Here is a 19600-nt window from a genome sequence, read left to right as displayed (position 1 = left end):
CATACACTGTTTACAAATGTTACAAGAGTAACTACCTTTTTTCTGAATACACATGGTATTAGTGTCATTCTTTGTATTAGTACCATGTTCAAGTAAACTCTTAATATTTGTAACTTTTTTGTAAGTGAAAAGAGGCCACAAATCTATGATTTTAATTAAGTCTACGTTACCTAATAAAATTTTCCAGTTGTATCAACTGAGATGTACCCTATGTAGAAAAGGGTTCCTATTAAATGATCGAAGATGCATTCTTTCGAATACATCTTGATAGCACTTGAAAGCACGAAAAGGCAAAATAGCAAAATGGTATATAAGCGATTTCTTTCCCTGGGAAAGAAATTGCTTGGCCGCTTCAATTACTTTGCCGTTTTCATGACTGTAGTGCGATCTTGGAGTTGGTATATGTAAGTGGGGGGGGGGGTGTGGGGGCACAGCCCTCCACTTTATGTAATGTTTTATTTTTTATTTTTTGTGGAACAATGATTTTTTCCCATGGAAAAAAATCTCTGTTCTAAGCATTTGAGATTGTAAGCTTTTGCTTACATGGGCTCGATAAATCATCGTTTGCTTTTTTAAGTGTTCAGTGATTTAACATAGACCCATAGAAAGTCCCTGTACATACCACACACACACACACACACACACACACACACACACACACACACACACACACACACACACACACATATATATATATGCCCCCTGCATAAATGTGTTTAGTGTATTTTTTTTTATTTTGGTTTAGGTTTTATTGTTTTTTTACACGAAAGTGCATTTTCAAAAAAATACACTTTCGCGTAAGTGTGGTAGCGAGTTTACATTTCGATGAATATATATATATATATATATATATATATATATATATATATAGACAGATAGATAGATAGATAGCGAGAGAGAGAGGTGATATACAACTGGTTTATCACTTTGTCTAATCACAAGTCATAGAATAAAGTTATAAAGATATGTAATCACAGTTTATCTAATGATGTTCTTCAATACATTTTACCAGTTTTCACTTTGAGAATAAGGAAACAGTTATGATTTTTGGAGTAATATTACAGTTTGCATTATGACAGTGTACTGCGTTATGTGAGCTGGTAGTGCACTTCCTGTGTTTTCCATTTCTTCCACTGTAGTGTGAAATTGTAACTGTTATATATAGGATAGGGGGTGTAGATGGTACAGCCCCCACCATACAATAAAATTTTTGTCCCATTTTTTTCTGGGGTTTTTTGTTTTATTTTTTACTTTTTTTGATTTTGATGAAGTGAGTTTAGGTAAGTTGTATTTGTTAAACTATATTTAGATATTTGGTCTTTTAAATAAAATGATAGACACCATTTATGCGTACATGCATCTTTGTCTCTCTCTTACATATATATATATATATATATATATATATATATATATATATATATATATATATATATATATATACGGGTCCATATGACTTGGTCGACAGTTCATATGGTCGACTGTTTATTTGGTCGACAGTTCATTTGATCGACAAGCATTTTAGGTGGGGGGCTTCACCCCCCACACCCCCCAATGTGGGGGCTGTGCCCCCCACACCCCCCCAACTATATATATCAACTCCAGGGTCGCACAACATTGGGGAAGGGGGCAAATGCTTGTCGATCAAATGAACTGTCGACCAAATAAACAGTCGACCATATGAACTGTCGACCAAGTCATATGGGCCCATATATACACATACGGATCTACTTTAATCAAGCGAATTTATGTTTTATTGAAACGTAAATTCGTGACCTGTTACACAAAAGTGCATTTTTTTAAAAATGCACTTTCATGTAAGAAAATAACTAAAAATAAAAAGAGAGAAAAGAAGTAAAAACATGCAGTTTGCATGTAATCTTAGTTGTACATCAAAGTTTAGTGTTGATGTACAACTAAGTAAACTATTGCTGAGATCGTGGTACAGTGGGGATAAGGGAATATTCCCTCTTCCCCACTGTAGTGCGATCTCAGAGTGAGAATATTAAAGTAGGGCGTGTGTGGGGGGGTGCAGAGGGGCTTGCCCCCTGCATAAATGTGTTTAGTGTATTATTTTTTATTTTGGTTTAGGTTTTATTATTTTTTTTACACGAAAGTGCATTTTCGAAAAAATGCACTTTTGAGTAAGTGTGGCAGCTAGTTTACGTTTTGATGAAACGTAAATTTGCTTGATTAAACTAGATCCATATATACATGCATACATATATACAATGATGTTATACAGATACTAGCAGTGGACAACAGTTGTTCCTCAGTACATACAAAACCAAAATAAGCAATATGACCTGCACATAAAAAAACAGCAGTGAAGAAGAGTTACAATAAAGCTCTGCTAAAAACATCTTTTGCGCTCTGTACAGCTATATATGTAAGAACGTAGGAATAATACTAGGCATGTGATTACAAATCCCTTAAAACGTCTAGACACATATATCCTCGAGCAGGCAAACACATTTACTTATTTATTTGAATGTGCAAATTAAAGTAGAGCTCTGTTCTCAATGGACCAATATCAGTCTCAACCCAGAAGTACAAAAAGTATTAAATCAAAAGTGTACTAGATCTTACAATGAGGTAATAATAGTTACAGCTGAATATGTTTGAACAGAAATGTAGTACAGTTCAGTAACACATTTAAATGACTGTGTAAAACAGGTTACTGCACCATTACTTACAATGCTAAAAATGTACACAAATACATTATGAAAAAGAAAAAAATATTTTTTTATAAACAGGTGTGAGGGAAAAGGAATTGAGGAGAGTGCATGGTATGGGTGAGCTAGGAAAAGGAGGACAGAGTAGGTGATAAAAGAACCAAATAAATAGTCTACTGACAACTGAACATTATGGGTCGCATTCCATAGGGTTCACAGAACTCAGCGCAATCTGCTCAGTTCCATACAAGAATTGCAGATAACCAAGTAATATACAAATAAGCCAAAGTCTACAGAGAATACCTCACTGCAAAGCAGGCATAGCCAGTGATGTCAGCGGAAACACAAACAGTCATGTCAAATTCCAGGAAATGTTCATGAGGTAATATTATAATATTGCAATCAATTGAAGACAAATGTGCATCAGCAGTTATGTCAGAAAAATGAAAATATCCACAAACACTTAAGAGATATCGTTTTAGTCTACTGAGATGTTAAGATGTTGCAAGTGGTGTGCAAGCCAAGCAATAGCCAAGGATCAGGAAATGCAGCAGCAGACTAGAACCTCCAACCCTGCATGCAAAAGGCAAACAACTAAGCAAAGTGCCAAACAGCAGTACCACAGTCAAAGAATAACGTGGCTGTGTAATAAATAAATAAAGAAAGAAAGAAAGTATACACACCACAAACACAGAAGAACTGGGATTCATATAGTAAAGACACATGCCATGCCAGAGGCAACACATGGGTATTCAGGTGCACAACTAAGATGCATGACATGCAATGGCATTACATTAAATCAAACTGGAAGAAGGCTCATCACACATACCTACACCAATGACATGGAATATTATGTAAACAGTGAAACATATGGAATTAAGAAAAGTCAAGGAATGCAAGCCTGTGCATAGGCAGGAAGCATAGAAATATTTGGGTAATCAAGAGCACACAAGTACAGCATAAGCACTGTTGGAATCAGTTACCAACACCTTATGTGCATACACCTTGCATGTGTACAATAGCCATCATGGCAGCACTAGATTGTGTTGTACCAGAATGCCTGCAGTACAATGGTTATACATTTCAGGCAGGTTAATGTACACGTAACATAAGCTATTTGTATGTGAAACAAGTAGGACAATGCTGTAAGGGGAAGGGAAATGGACAACATAGGCCCACAGCAGTGAGAAAATGCCAGTCAGAGAAAGTAGGCACAGAATGAGGTAAGACAACCTTAGCTAAGGAGAGACAAGTGCACAGGTATGTGTGTACAACACAAGATGGACTGCAAGTCCTCATAAGGTGCATTGAAGCAAATGGTCAGTGTTCGACATGTGCATAGTGCATTGGAGATTGCTATAAATATGTGTACACATGACATAAACAACTCAGCAATGTGCAACATTTAAACAGCAAATGGCATGGGTATACAGCAAAATTAGTTTTGAATATCACATACCCATATATACTGCCATGCAAACATAATAAAACAGGTAGTACAATCTCCATTATTGATATAAATATCACCTTATGTGTAGGACTGATCAAAGGAGAGTCTTGTGTTCACAAGTACAGCATAACAAACTGAAATAAGTGCATTAAAAAATCTGCATATTAAGTTGTGTGTCAATCATATTACGGCCATACACATGTACATCCATTTTAATCAGTGTGCATGTATGTATCTACACAGACATCTATACTAACTCGCATATACTTGCTCTAATATCATCTAATTTCAAAAAGACTGGCTAGTGGTGTAAGCAAAATATGGACAAAAAAGAATCAAGAATGATGCAAAGAATCACTTCCGTGTATTCACTAAGGGACCACTGAATGCCAATGCAGTATTTGAAAGATGCATGTTTATATGTACCTGTCACAGTACTGTACAACATGGCATAATAATTACCAGTTCATGGCACATGCAAGGTCATTGTGACAGTGGAACAGCATGACTGAAAAATGGTACATAACTTACAAAATCGAGGACATGTCATGTTGTTGAATGGACATCAGACAGCACCTGTCAGGTCTACATTAGTTCGCTGAAACTTATTTTCAATGAACACCTCTTCATCGACCCATATTCAGAAAAAATCACTTCTGTGATTCACTGAATTTTCCAAGGGCAATGAAACAATTGCCCCACAGCACAACACCCATGCCTGTGTGCAGCCCCCCACACCACCCCAATTATATATATATATATATATATATATATATATATATATATATATATATATACCAACTCAGAGATTGCACTACAGTGAGGAGATTGTCAAAGTTGTGTAGCTGGCCAACTGCTTCATTGCCCTTGGAAAATTCAGCGAATTGCGGAAGTAATTTTCACTGAATTTGGGGCAATAAAAAGGTGTTTGCTGAAAATAATTTTCAGCAAACTAATACAGACCCCAGCTGTCAATACACAAATGCCTGCAATGCATACCCATGGAAAATGTGCAAATAAACACAAATGACTGAGCTCACTATGTTATCTGACAAGATTGGGAATAATGCAGCATGTGAATTGCTGTCATCCGTCGTCAGTATAGATAACAACAATGCAAGTAGAACAGTTGTGTCCCACCTGCATTAAGCTAATGTCAACAATCATATCTATCACAAACAGGGCCAGGGTGTATCAGACGCAACAACAGTATGCTGCAGTGCATGCACAGGAGTACACATGCATACAAATTGAAGGGATAGCACCTCTGCCCATATGGAGCATATATATTCAGTACTGACAGCATGTGATGACTATACAAATAATAATGATAATGCATTAATGCATGCTTCATTTGGAAAAGGAAGTCATACTGCAGCAGCAAGATAAAGCCACATTTGACCTAATATGTGCAATGCGCATTATGACATACGACAGAAAAAGATGACAGCAGTATGTCATGTCTGCACAAATTGTGCGTAAGTCGTACGTATTTAAATATTTAAAACACCATGGTGGCAGCATTACAAAAGTGGATAGCACAGGCAATACTTGCATTCTTGAGGGACCACCCTGATGGGATTGAACATCATAAAAGATCTCTCTACTGCTGTCTTGGAAGGAGTCAAGCATAGCTCATGTCATGTCTTGAAAGAAGTTACCTATCATGTCCCTCATCTGAGTCTAGAAGACATGTGTCATTATGTTCCAGATCTGGCCTTAAAAGTCATCTGCTTGACATAGCAGTGGACATCTTCTCTGCTGAGCCACAGGAACAATGGCATGTGCAGGTGTTTGTCATCATCCTGGTCCTTCGAGTCTGACTCAGCTGACAGTGGTCTGGCACATCATTGTCATCCAATTAGTGATCTGGCACAGGTTCCATGCTCTGTCAAATATGAAAACGGGAACAAAACATTTTCCATACATAATAGGCATTAACTTAAATTTATGAATAAGTGAAAATGCATACAAATCTTACACAGTCTACCTGTTGTAACTGTTATGTATGTGATATTACACTACAGTCTGACTTTATACAGTTTAACACCTCATGTGATGTCAGGAATACATTCAAATCTATAATAAAATACAACATGGCTTGTAACGTATATCACAGTCTTATGCAAAACATGTCTGAAATAAAACCCTATCAATGATAAGGTATGCACAGAAATGCATATGACAGTTAAAATACATTCCATTATGAATGCATGTAGACAGACATCATATACATGATGTTACCCTGTGCAATGTGTTGCTATGACAGGTTTTTTACAAAACATGACAGTAGTCATAGACATATGTACTGTGTAACAGACTACAGATTAAACTATGCACAATAAATTATACGGAAGCATAATGAACAAATCAGTAAGCCAAACTTATTAAAACTTAGACTAAACACGAAAACTAGTAATAAGTAAAAAGTAAAATGCTGATTGAATACGAACGGACCAACAGCATTTATTCCAAACAAAAAACTGAGTGCTTTCACCCACTTACAACTTGGGTTTCATCAGAGTTAAATAAAAAACAGAGCAGCTACTTTATATATAAGACAGATAAAAAATAAGAACCAATCACCTTTCAATAAAAACATCAATCAGTCAGTTTGCCATTACTAGAATAAATAAGATATTGCTACTTCTATAAATATATATTAAAAATTGTAAATGTGTTTATATAATATAAAAAATGTTTAAATATAAAATATAAAATATATACAATCTATCAGAATGTTCATTCTTAATTGATTTAAGACTAAAAACTCTAATAAAAAGCCAGGTAAATAACAAACCAAATCCAAATACATATATGTATTGTAAATCCATCTAGCGGGATAGTAAGTTCTATGTAATATCTATATAATATATGATTTCATTTTTAAATAACTTGAAATTGATGTATGTTCATTTAATCCTGGTTTTGTGCAGGCATTCAGCCTAAGCTGCCACAAACATTCTTTTGTCTCAAGCAATGTGTTTATATCACCTTCACTATTGCTATTAATATCTGGTACCCTATCAATAGCGAAGAACAAAAATCTCTTAAACTCTTTACATTTTGTACTATGTACATACAGAGAATTGGTGGATTTCTTATTTTTAATGTCCCTATTGTGTTCAGCTATTCTATCCCTTAGTTTCCTTTTAGTCTTCCCTATGTAAAATGTGGAACATGAGAGACGTAGCTAAATATACAACTAATTTTGTGTTACAGTTTTTTATTTATATTGTTTTTTATTTAACTCTGATGAAACCCAAGTTGTAAGTGGGTGAAAGCGCTCAGTTTTTTGTTTGGAATAAATGTTGTTGGTCCGTTCATATTCAATCAGCGTTTTACTTTTTACTTAAATCAGTAAGCCAATTGACTTCCTACCCAGACTATACTCTTACACTAAAATTTAAAAAATATGAGGGGTCTAACCCCCACCAAGAATATAGTACCCGTCTTCTTCCATCTTCTCCAGCACAACCCTCTTGATGTGTTTCATCTGTTTTTCCCTCTTTGTTATGTCTCTACTTTTTCAGTCTTTCCTATAATCTCCCTTCCACTCTTTTAAGAAAACAATCAGGGTGTGCACATAAAGATACTCTTGCAGAAAAGATATAAAACTTCTTCATATTTTTAAAACTTAATAAAAATAGCTTTGCTGTGCAATGTTTACCTTAAATACTTGTAACTTGGGTGCTCTTAGTTAGTCCATAGCACTTGAATACTTTCAAAATTATATGAGCATTTATGTTTTCACCCAGTACTCCACTCATACTTAAGGATTAGCTTCAGCAAGTTTATGCATTTCACAAAAGTGGCCATTTTTTTACAAAAAGCTTTCACATTTACTTAATCAGCATGAATAACCTGCAGTTAGTGTATTTGTAAATTGTGCCACTGTTTGTGAATAACTGCTACAAAATGTGGACCTCGGGACTATGAATATCACACTTGGATTTAATTTACAACTGTTATTTCAAATTCTATAGCAAAAACACTGACAACCATTTGCTAAACACAACAGTTTCACACAAAAAATACTTACCATGAGCAATAGTAAACAACTCTTTCTTTGAAACTGACATTTATTGAAAACATATTTAACGTTCCATTAAACTATAAGCCATGTGCTTGGGCTCATATATATTGAAACTATAATTATCGTCTAAAGGTACAGGAATTCAAAAGACAAATGTGCAATGCATTTGTGAACTGCTTGGGACAGCCCTCTGGATGCAAGTGTCCTTTTTCAGGGCAGGTTAGGAGCATTGCATGCATTGACAATTAACCGTCACACAGAAGAAAAACGAAGGCTGAGGGAATTAAACCTTGCAATAGAAAAGCAGTTTATAGTCTTACTCATCCAGACAGACTGTTATAGCCCAACATAGTGCATTTCATACCTGCGTGTGCAAGAAAACAAGGTTATTACAAATGTATTCACAATTAAAATATTAATATTAAATTCATAGACTTTATATTGTCCAGTTTATTCACAACCAAAAAAAAAAACAAAACACTTCGAACAGACAACAAAACAAGGAAACCAAGGATTGTACCCAAGAACATGACTCATATGATGATGTTCCTGTTTACTGCAATCATTTCCTTCTTTTACACCATGACTACTTTGGGTTGCAGGAATATTATCCAGATTTTCGCAGAATGTCCAGATTTTTGCCTCATATTTTTGGTCTGTTTCCTCCAAAAATTGTGGTTTTCTTGAAAATCCTTGGCAAATCGTTGATGACTGAAGTCAGAAAACAATAACAGAAAATTGTGTTTTAGACTTCATATTCTATATAAAAATTCATACTAATATTAAACCTGTTATTCTATCAACTTTCTAAATCTGTAAAAGAAATATTTTAAAAAGCCCCCATTTTTGAGCCTCTGTCCCCCCATTATTTATGGCTTTGTCCAGATTTCTTACTCTAAGAGGTTGAGAGGTATCTGCAGGAGCCAAGTTTTTATATACACACATAACCAGAAATTATAGACACTTGCATGACTTTACACCTTAGATATCTACTTGAGAACATATGAATGAATGCATTCATTAATAACGGCCCAGAAATGTATCTCAGCTCACTGCCTGTCAAACCAATACAGAGGAACCCATTGCAACCCCCCCCCTCTCCTCTCTCAGCATCAAAGCTTAAATCACAGACAAAGACCCATACATCTGGAGCAGATTTTATGCTTCTCATATGTACTTAGTATACTTAGAAAGTTGCTAGAATAAAAAGCTTTGCATTAGCAAACATTTTCTGAAGGATACAAAGTCTGAAAGTCATGCCTGTCATTATTTAATGACTATGATGCATAACATTTTGCCAGAAATCATTAATTTTACAAGGAAAGCACAAAAATGCCTCTCAAATTATTTGCTTGAGAGTTCTGAACAAAGCCAAAAACAATGCAGGAACAAAGGCCCAAACTGTAAATTTAATTTTATTGTATCTATTTGCTAACCAGGTTAACTCCTTTTTTTATTTTATTTTATAGTATTTTACATTTGATGACCGAGAAAGTTCGACTGGACAAAGGTCCATTTTCAGGGAGTGGCCCGGGAAGAAAAGCTCCACTTAATACAATGTTACAATACATGTTGTAAAATACATAACTGTGTTCTTAAGGCATGCAATTAAACATTTAAAAAACATATTTAACATTTCTGCATAGACATGAAAAATCAATAGCATCAGAATAAAACTTCAACATTTCTGCATAGACATTTAAATCAAAACTATCAAAATAGAACATTGTTTGGTAAGAGTAAGTATTCAGAGGTTAGAAATTTATAGTAAGAATAGGTATTCAGAGGTTTGAAACTTATAGGTGATCTTTGGCGGAATCCTTGCAAAACTGCATTGTAGTGGCTTAGCCTGGGGAGTCACATGTGCACAGCCAATTGTTACTGTAGTGGGTTTTGAGTAGCTTCTTAAATAGTGAAGCAGAGCTTGTAGATGTTATATGATTTGGGAGTGAGTTCCAGATTTTTGCTATAGTACAGCCAAAAAGAGTTTTACCTGCTTCATTCTTATGTTTGATGACATTTATGAGATTTCGGTTTGTTGATCTTAAGGTTCGAGTGGGTGTAGTTCTGTATTAGCTCTTGTAGAGCAGGAGTTTTGTCAGAGAGGTAGTCACTGTACAAGGTATCACTTTTCAGGAATGATCCAGTAGTGCTGAGTGACTTTGCAAAAACAAACTGGTTGATTGGCTACAGTAAATTAACCATCTCTCTCTCTCTCTCTCTCTCTTGTATTTACCCTTGCCCTTGTGGTTATATTTTAGTGGGAAAGAGTTCATGGACCAGTCTACTTTCAGATTAGAAAAGTATAAAATAATGAATTGATAGTTGTTTACATTCTAATATCAAATACAGTGCCTGAAACTCTGACAAATGGCATTGGCTGGAAACAGGAAACATATTCTGTAAACAGGGCTGGATCCAGCACTAGGTTACCTAGATAGCTGCCTAGGGCCCATTTCTGGCTGGAGGGGAGACCAGATTTCCAAACAAAAATTACTGCTTTCCTGCATGAAAAAAATGGTCATACAACATTAGGAAAAAAAAAAAAAGATTTCCTAAAAAACAACTGCTTTCCTGAATTTAAAAAATCCTTAATGCTTTCCTGCATCACAAAATCTTTAGACACTACAATTTCTACAGGAAAACTAAACTAATAGAAATGCTGCTTTATTTCCTGCTTTGCATCAGATTTCATTGGCACAAAACTGGTGTGAGCACACACTTAGAGCAGAGCAGAACTGGCACAAAATTGAATCTAACAGACATCCACAACAGTAGACAGCATATGAAATGGATGGGATGTTTTTTTTTGCATGATTGGGCAGCTGCAACAGCATACTTATTTATTTTTGTGAAGCAATGGCTCCGCTTTTCCAGAAATGTAACAGAAAGATAAGCAGGTAGATCTGTTGTGCAGTACTAAGAACGTGTGTATATGTGTGTGTGTGTGTGTGTGTGTGTGTGTGTGTGTGTGTGTGTGTGTGTAATGCCCCTGTTAAGGGAACTGCTTAGTTAAGTGACTTACTCAGAGTCACACAGACTTAAACCCTGTACCTTGGCTACAGGAGGAAAAAGCCTTCATCCTCTGCACCAACTGCCAGACTTCCATTAACTTTCTTTTCCCAGACTCACATTAACTTTTTTTTTTCCTTTTGGTAAATCACTAAGGATTGAAGTTAGTCAATGTCAGTCATTAAAGTTTCACTTTTTTGTGGTTCACAACATAAATTTTGATGCAAATCATGTTGTTCTGATTACTTTTTAAGTGATTTAGAGTAGTCTGCTTTTACTTCTCCTCAGTTTTGCAGGAGACTTCTTATTTTGCCTGATATCATTGTTTGGCAGCCACCCCCGACTGCATGGATAATCTAGTTCAGCAAATGTTATGGCAATATCATCATCACACCATGTTTAATGCAACATAGACAATTTATTCTTCAGGGGCAATGTATAGTTGTATATAGTTTTTGTTGATGTTTGTACAGTGTTCTTCTGTGGTTTGTATTGTTTGTCTATAAGATAATAAAATAAAAAGATTTTCAAAAAAAAAAAAAAAAATAGGCAGTCTTTGCAGGAGTAGTATGTATTTCTGTAAAGCAAATTGAAATACTTACTATGGCCATTTTTAATCACAAGCAGATATGTGATGTGTACTCATTCAATTTAGTGGCTGTAATAACCAAGTGCAAATATTGGTAAATTATAATGACAGCAGTTTGAGTGGCTTTTTATCACTGAAATGGGTACTTTCATCATTATTGGTTTATCACTGCTTAGTGCAAAAAATGTTCAAAACTGTACATTTAAAATGCACTCTAACAAACGTTGCTGTATTTAACAAAAAATATACTGAAAAACAATCAAGGAGGTGAATCTAAGAACACTTGCATTTACGCATTATCCTAAAAATGTGTGCAGGAGGCCCATGGTTTAAAAACAGTCAGGGGACCAAGGTACACTTAATCTGCCACTGGAAGATGCTTCTCCAATGAATATGTATTTCAGGGGAAGTAAAGTTTACTGTTGTTCAAGCTAAGTCTATTTTCAATGTGTAACTGTTTTGTTTAGTAAATGGGCATCAGTGTTTTCACTATAAAATGTGAAATAAAAGTTTTAAATTAAATCCAAATCTATGCAGGCATTATAAAAGTAAAAAAGAAAATGGTATGCGCATTGACAGGTTTCAACGGTGTTTATGGTAACTGCGGAGAGACAGCCAAGTAATAGGACACTGAAACGGGCTGGGAGGGTCTAGCCCATTACCCTGCCTAGGGCCTTATTTGTCCATGATATGGCTCTGTTTGGAAGCATGAAATGAATCTCAACTTCAATGTGCAAGAAAATTGCTTCCTGAGGCACATCAGAATACTACAGCTTGGTCAGTGGATTGGATTATAAGACAAACATATTAAAATTAAGAACAGACATGCTAACAAACTGGCAAATGTATGACCTTACATGTTTGGGTTACTGCAGATGCATAACAATAGCATTGTTTGACACTGCAAAAATAAATGTAGTCACAGCAGCTCAGGGATATGATAGTTGCCACTTCTATGAAACAATGAACATTTTTATCAGCAATATTTTGCCTTTATTTTATTCTACAAGGAATTTCTTTCACATGTATTTATGAGATGAGGTCAGAACAGTATTAAAATATGGGATAACCTTACTGACTAATACAAAAGTTCTAAGCCAACATTCTGTTTCTTGAGTACAATATTATATGGTAACACTTTGTATAATCTAAAATGCACACTATACCCTTTTCCATACAGCAGTTTATAAATTTGACTAATTCTGTGTCAAATTCCAAAATAATTTATGCTCATGGAAAGGCAATGGCCTGAGTCTGCAATTGTTACTTAAATGTATGTTGTCCAGAGGAAAGCTTGCGTGCTTCTCTGTACTGTGTAGCCAAAGGAGGAAAAACACACACTCCTACTTGAGTGCACTGAGACCATAACCCTATTTGCAGAAGAATAAAACTGATGACTGTCCTGAACTCCAGGACAAGTATAAACTAACCTGAAAAGTCAAGTGTACTCTATGTTTCCTTCTCTCTACCAGGCCTGTTAGTACGCTGTAGTGTTTGAGGGGTGTGTGTGTGTGTGTGTGTGTGGGGGGGGGGCACTTCTGGCATGTCACATCTAAAAAGCAGTTGAGTTGGAAGCTGCATATTAATGCATGATTATCACGGTGGGGGAATACCTTTGTTTATAATCATCATTCTACAGATTCTTCTCAAATAATATGCACCCTTTGTGGGAATCTGTACACATGCCTGTATTATTTTGTTTACTTGCATCTTCCACACATTCTGTTCTATTAATGTGCAATCTACTACGTATGTGTATGTTGTCGTAAGCTGTTGAACCCTTGTAACCCATTACTTATTTGCTGATGTAGGTTAAAAGCAGGTTTGGCCAGTCCGAGTATGATTATCTTGGGACTGAAAGCTCCATTGCTGAACTTGCCTATCTCCCTGCATACTCCTAGTCTTGTTGTAGAATGCCTGTGTAGGATCTTTTAGGACTGAAAGCTCCATTGTAAACCGTATCTACTTCCTTAATGTACATACACTTATTCCTGTTACAAAATGTCAGTGAATACTCTGGAGGCTTCTCTGGTTCATTCACTCTTTGAGTAGATGGTAAGACTATCCCTGCTACACACAGCAGGCATAACTCATCTTGTTGGTAGCAGTTATAATCATATTACATGCAGTAACATGTTGTCCTTTGGCCTGACCAGCCCAATGTGCAGTCATGCCACTTTCTAGAATCTTCATGGCACACTAAACCACACTGCTAACTATACTATGGCTGCATGTGGTTCTTATGTGAAATGTAATCAACAATCTAATCATGGGAATGATGCATGGCAATCATTCGGGTACTACATTTAAAAGATGAGATCCCTGAGTATGGGTTCTAGCATTGAGGCTATGAGACGTTTTCCCCTGAGAAATAATGCGGAAGCGAAAAGACTGTAGCACCACTTTGCTACAAAGATGCATGGTCAAAAAGCACAATCACTACTGCAGTCAATGCCTACCAGAAAGGTGGCACATTGCAATGCTCCGTGAAGGAAACTACCAGAGTGTAAGTTAACAGCCGCGACAGTTATACTAGAAAAATATGATCCCATGGCATAAATATTCACCCTAAATCGATATGATAACATTATTGTACTAAGCAAACATAATGAAAGAGACAAAGGACCAAACAACAGACAAAAATAGATGATCACTGCAATACATCTATGTAGGTGAATGTATCCCAGGATCTGTAGCAGCATGCATGTTATTTATAAAGGCTATGAAGGCAGTAAATCAAACATCTGCCAGTACTGACAGATGCATTTTGACAAATATATACAACTTCAGAACAAAATATCAGACAATAATCTGCACAACCTTCAAGTGAAAGTAAAGGAGAAAGAGATGTGCACTGTAGATGAATATTGTAGAAGTGGAGGGTAGCATGTATAAAGTGTAACTTAAAAGCAGACAATCTGAAATGGAAAGCTGGGGGTTTGTTTTGATGAAAGCTTATCATATGTAATAGCATCTGACAGATGTGAGTGCAGTATTAAGGAGACTAGGATATGTGCCCGAATACCTCAGTGATAATCAGGTACACATAGAAATGCTAAATGAAAGGTGTGTCCTACTGAAATGCATGCACAGAAATCTGCAGTAAGCTGCAGTCACACAGGAGAGCAGACAGCAGAGTGACATGACAGAAACCTGCATGTTCTACCCATAGTGCAGAAGAAATATATAATTAGTTAAATCAGGTGGACCTAGCTATGTATATTGAGTTACTGTAGGACCTACCTCTTAGGTTCATAGGTTCATAGGTTGATACTAGGCTATCTGCCCTAGGGCATTTATAAGCCTAGCCCATAGATATGTGGCTTTCGCCACCCCTTTAGTTTGAATAAAACTATGCCTATTATTTTGCTGTGCCTCTGTCAAGCAGTGACACTGAAGTAATCCCTGGGGTATATCTGCGATCTCCCATCCATTGGTCAAGATTCCTCTTGAACAAGGCCAGCGAGGTGCTCTGCCTCACATGTACCGGGATTTTGTTCCACAGCATAGGGAGTCTCTGGGTGATGAATCTGTCCCTCCAGCACATCCTATTAATAACCGTGTCAAGGTTTAAGTCTCCCACCCTTGTGGTTCTGAGTGATCTAGATTTTTTGAGGTGAAGCATATTCATTAAATCTGGGTTTGACATGGCCTTATATTTCAGGCACAGGTCACCTCTGAGCAAGTGGTATGAGACTGAATAGAGCTGGAGTTCTTTCAGTCGGGCAGCATAAGACATATTTTTGAGACCCTTTATCCTCTTGGTGAGGAACGTTTGGGGACTTTCCAGCTGCTGCAGGTGTCGGGTCAGATACATTCCGAATGGGGCATTGTACTCAATCATAGGTCTAATGAGTGATGAGTACAGGGGGACGATGACCTCCCTTGATCTAGATGTGAATCCCTTCATGATCAGGTGGGCGATGTAGAAGGTTTTCCTGACTACTTTAGCAACATGAGTGTCAAACGAAAGGCTAGTGTCAACCTGGGTCCCCAGGTCCCTGATGACTTCTTCTGTGCTCAGTGGATTGCCACCTATATGATAGCTAGGGGTAACCTTGTTTTTCCCGAAGGGTATGACTATGCATTTCTTGGCGTTTAACTTTAGGCCATGGCTCTGGCACCAGTTATCCATTTCTGTGAGGCCCTTCTGAAGGATATCTGTGTCAGAAGTGTTTTCGACTATGGCGCCCAGTTTGCAGTCACCTGCAAACTTTGTCAGCCATAACCCTCCTGTGTTTGCTTGTACTTCAGAAAAGTAGATGCCGAACAAGAGTGGACCCAGGACTGAGCCCTGTGGTACACCACTTGTGACAGGCTTTGAGTCTGACATGGCTCCAGCAACTCTGACCCTGTGGGTTCTGTCACTTAGCCAGTTTGCAACCCATCTTGTTATGTATGGGTTTACATTCAAGCTGATGAGTTTTTCGATGATACCTGAGTGGGGTATTGTGTCGAAGGCCTTTGCCATGTCGAGGTAGGCTGTATGGACTGCCTTTCCCTCATCAATGGCCTTGGTGACTGTTTCGAAAAAGTCAACCAAGTTTAAAAGGCATGATCTGCCTTTGACTAAGCCAAACTGGGTTGGATCCAAGGTCTGCAAGTTCCCTATGTCTTTATTTATGAGTTCCATTATGATCCTCTCCATGGCTTTGCAGATAAGGCTTGTCAAGCTAATGGGACGGTAATTTCCAGGGTCAGTGGAGGCACCGCCCTTGTGAAGTGGGACCACAGTCGCCGTGCGCCACTCCTTGGGTACATATCCTGAGGTGATGCTAAGATTAAACAGCTGTCCTAACTGTGGGTTTAATTCCTCATTGAGTTCGTGGAGCACACAGCCGGGGACACCATCCGTCCCATGGATGCTGTGTTGTTTGTCTTGGAGAGAGCAGTTGTCACCTGGGCGTTGGAGATGTTTGGGGGGATACAATCCTCTGGTATAGATAGCTCTCCTTTTGGGGGGGGGGAGAAGTTTGCACTGAACCTGTCAGCCAGTATGTTGGCAATGTGTGTAGGTTCAGTAATCTTCACATCATTTTGGACTAATTCTGAGCATATCTGGGAGTTTCCTCCTAGGTTTCTAACATAGCTAAAGAAGGCTTTATGATTGTCTTTTGTGTCCTTGGCGATTTTTCTCTCAAAAGTAGCCTTGGATGATTTTATGAGAGCTCTTAGTTTTTTACTTATAATGATCAAAGGTGTCTTACCTTTCAAGGATTTTGCTCTATCTTGTAGTAGCTTCCTCCTTTTGTTGTAGAGCTTGTTTATGGCTGGGGTCCACCAGACTGGACGCTTGCCTTTGGTACAGAGAGTCTTAGTTTTGTTTGGGATTGCCTGATCCATGCAGTCCTGTAGGTGCTGGTAGAAGGCATTTGTAAGTGATTCAGCGGTTTGAGTAATGTTTACCACTGGATCAGGGGCCTTAAAGGAGACCACACTAGTTTTTAGAAGTGTGAAGTCAGCTTTTGAGAAGTTTTTCACTGTGGTCTTTTTTATTTCAGGTTGGGGCGGGATGAGGACCTCCAGCGAGATTAGTTTATGATCTGATCTCACCAGTGAGGGGTATACTTCCGGTGTTGAACATTGTGAACCCATGTTTGTGATGATGAGATCAAGTATGTTTTCTCCTCTTGTGGGGATGGTGACTAAATGTTCCATGGCATTTGAGTTTATGAATTCCAGGAACCTTTGGGCTAGAGAGTTTGGGCTTGAGTAGTGTTCCCAGTCTATATTAGGGTAGTTGAAGTCACCTAGTATGATGGTGTTTGGAGATACATTTATCCCCTCCAGTGTTTTCAGGAAGGCCATGTGAGGTTCCTGAGTTTGAGAGGGTGGCCTGTAACATGCTACAAATTGCAGAGCAGTCTTGCCTATGGTTAATTGCACCTGGATGGTCTCCGATGCATCGTGCATTGCCACCAACCTTGAGGTATGGGTGTCCTTTATGAATATGGACACCCCCCTCCTTTTTTGGTGTTGTCCGGATTTTGGGGCCGGAACGCATGATATGAAGTGAAACCTGATAGTGCTGGGGTGCTCTCAGGAGCCTTGAACCAGGTTTCTGTCACAGCACAGACATCGATGTTCTCCATACTGAGAAGGGCCTCGAGTGCGTGCATCTTGAGATTGAGACTTCTGGCATTGAGCAGCATTACCCTTAGTTTTTTTCCTTTTTTATGTTCTAGGGTGGTAGGTTTAGAATTTGAGCCTTGCCTAAAAAAGGCACTATGGGGGTGGCAAGAGCCTTTGCCAATATCCGGAAGCCCAGGGGTGACAGGTGCAAGCCGTCCCTTGCGAAGCAGCGTGGCTTGTCCAGCATGTCATCCCAGGCAGACAGACATTGGATCCCCTTTGAATGACACCAGAATTTAAGCCAATTGTTAAAACTGATCATCTTATCACTGTATTGTGGCATCATTCTAGGTGAAGGTAGGATACTGCTCAAGGTCAGGGTCATACCTGCTTGGGTTACATAATCAGAGAGCTCCTCAATGTCTCTTTTCATGTAGTCCAAGGAGGTACGTCTCAGGTCGTTGACACCAGCGTGGACAATGACTGAGTCGTACTTGTACCTGCTGTTGAGAGACCTGAGTGCTTGCGTTATGTGGCGGATTCTAGTGCCCGACAGGCAGCTTACTGTGACCTTCTCCTTACTCAGTCTGGTGAGCGGGACGTCAGTGTGTCTGACTATGGAGTCACCAATGGCGAGTGTGTCTGGCATTGTGTTTGGCCTTAAGGGCTGTGACTGTTTGACACTCTGACTGTGTGGTCTATGTGCTGCATGTGTTTGGTCCTGAGGTGGTAGTTGTTTGGGTGTCTACTTTGGTGGCCTCTGCTGTTTTGGTAGATTTTTGATCAGAGCCTCCGAGTATGTCTTTGTGTGATTATGTGTATGATTTGAAGTTGTGATGGTACTATGTGTGACTGGGTATGTAGTGTGTGTGGTTTCCTTCTCCTCCTGTCTGGTCTTGCCAGTCCTGTATACTGAGTTACTACAGTGTCTCCCAGAAGAGCATGAGTGAGGCATATAGTATTCCAGCACAATCCTAATACAACTGCAGAGAAAACAAACAGTAATAGACACATAAACAGACAAAAGGACAAATTTAAAGGAAAACTTCACTAAGTGAGTGTGTGCATCTGGTAAGGTCACTGGGCAAGGGAATATGACTGGATAACACATAAGGCAGGCAGTTAAAGGGGAAGAGTTCTCTAAGGAGCACAGTCAGTAGAGAGCTATAGTGAGTGCAGAGCACATGGATTACTCTCTCATATTTGGACTGTTCTAAAGGTTTTCATAGGTGGAACTACACTATAACTGTTCAGGCAGCAGCCAGGAAAACAGCAGCAAAGTGGAGTAGACAGAGCAATAGATTACTACATTAAGGAGAATGCCTGAAAGTCACTGTACGTTTGCTGCCCTTCAGAGCAAGCTATTACAAGTTCTGACTATCTCAAAGCATAACGCTCCATAATTTATATTGGCATGCATATGACTACATTTTGCACCACAGGCACCCACTTACTCTGACTACGTAAGTGACAAACTATGAATGCTGAGCAGCTCACCACAAGTACTGTAGCCATGATGGATAATGCCTATGAGTACAGACTGGGAGAGGTTGTCAGCAGTTATTTTACAGTGCTCAGTCAATGTGATAAAGCCAGTGCTAGCACAAGAGGGCTACCTATATCATTTACAACTTGAAGTGGTATCTAAATGATAGTGGACATGTAGTGAGCACAGAATAGAGGCCTGTAGAGGCTGGGGTATCACATTACACCATACAGAATGAGAAGAATTGCAGAAGTCATTGTCATACGAACATGGGATAACATCA

Source organism: Protopterus annectens, chromosome 2.part1 (assembly GCF_019279795.1).
Source record: "Protopterus annectens isolate FY-2018-M chromosome 2.part1, PAN1.0, whole genome shotgun sequence".
Taxonomy (NCBI): Eukaryota; Metazoa; Chordata; order Ceratodontiformes; family Protopteridae; genus Protopterus; species Protopterus annectens.
The sequence above is the reverse complement of the archived record's forward strand: the minus strand, read 5'-3'. Positions refer to the sequence as shown.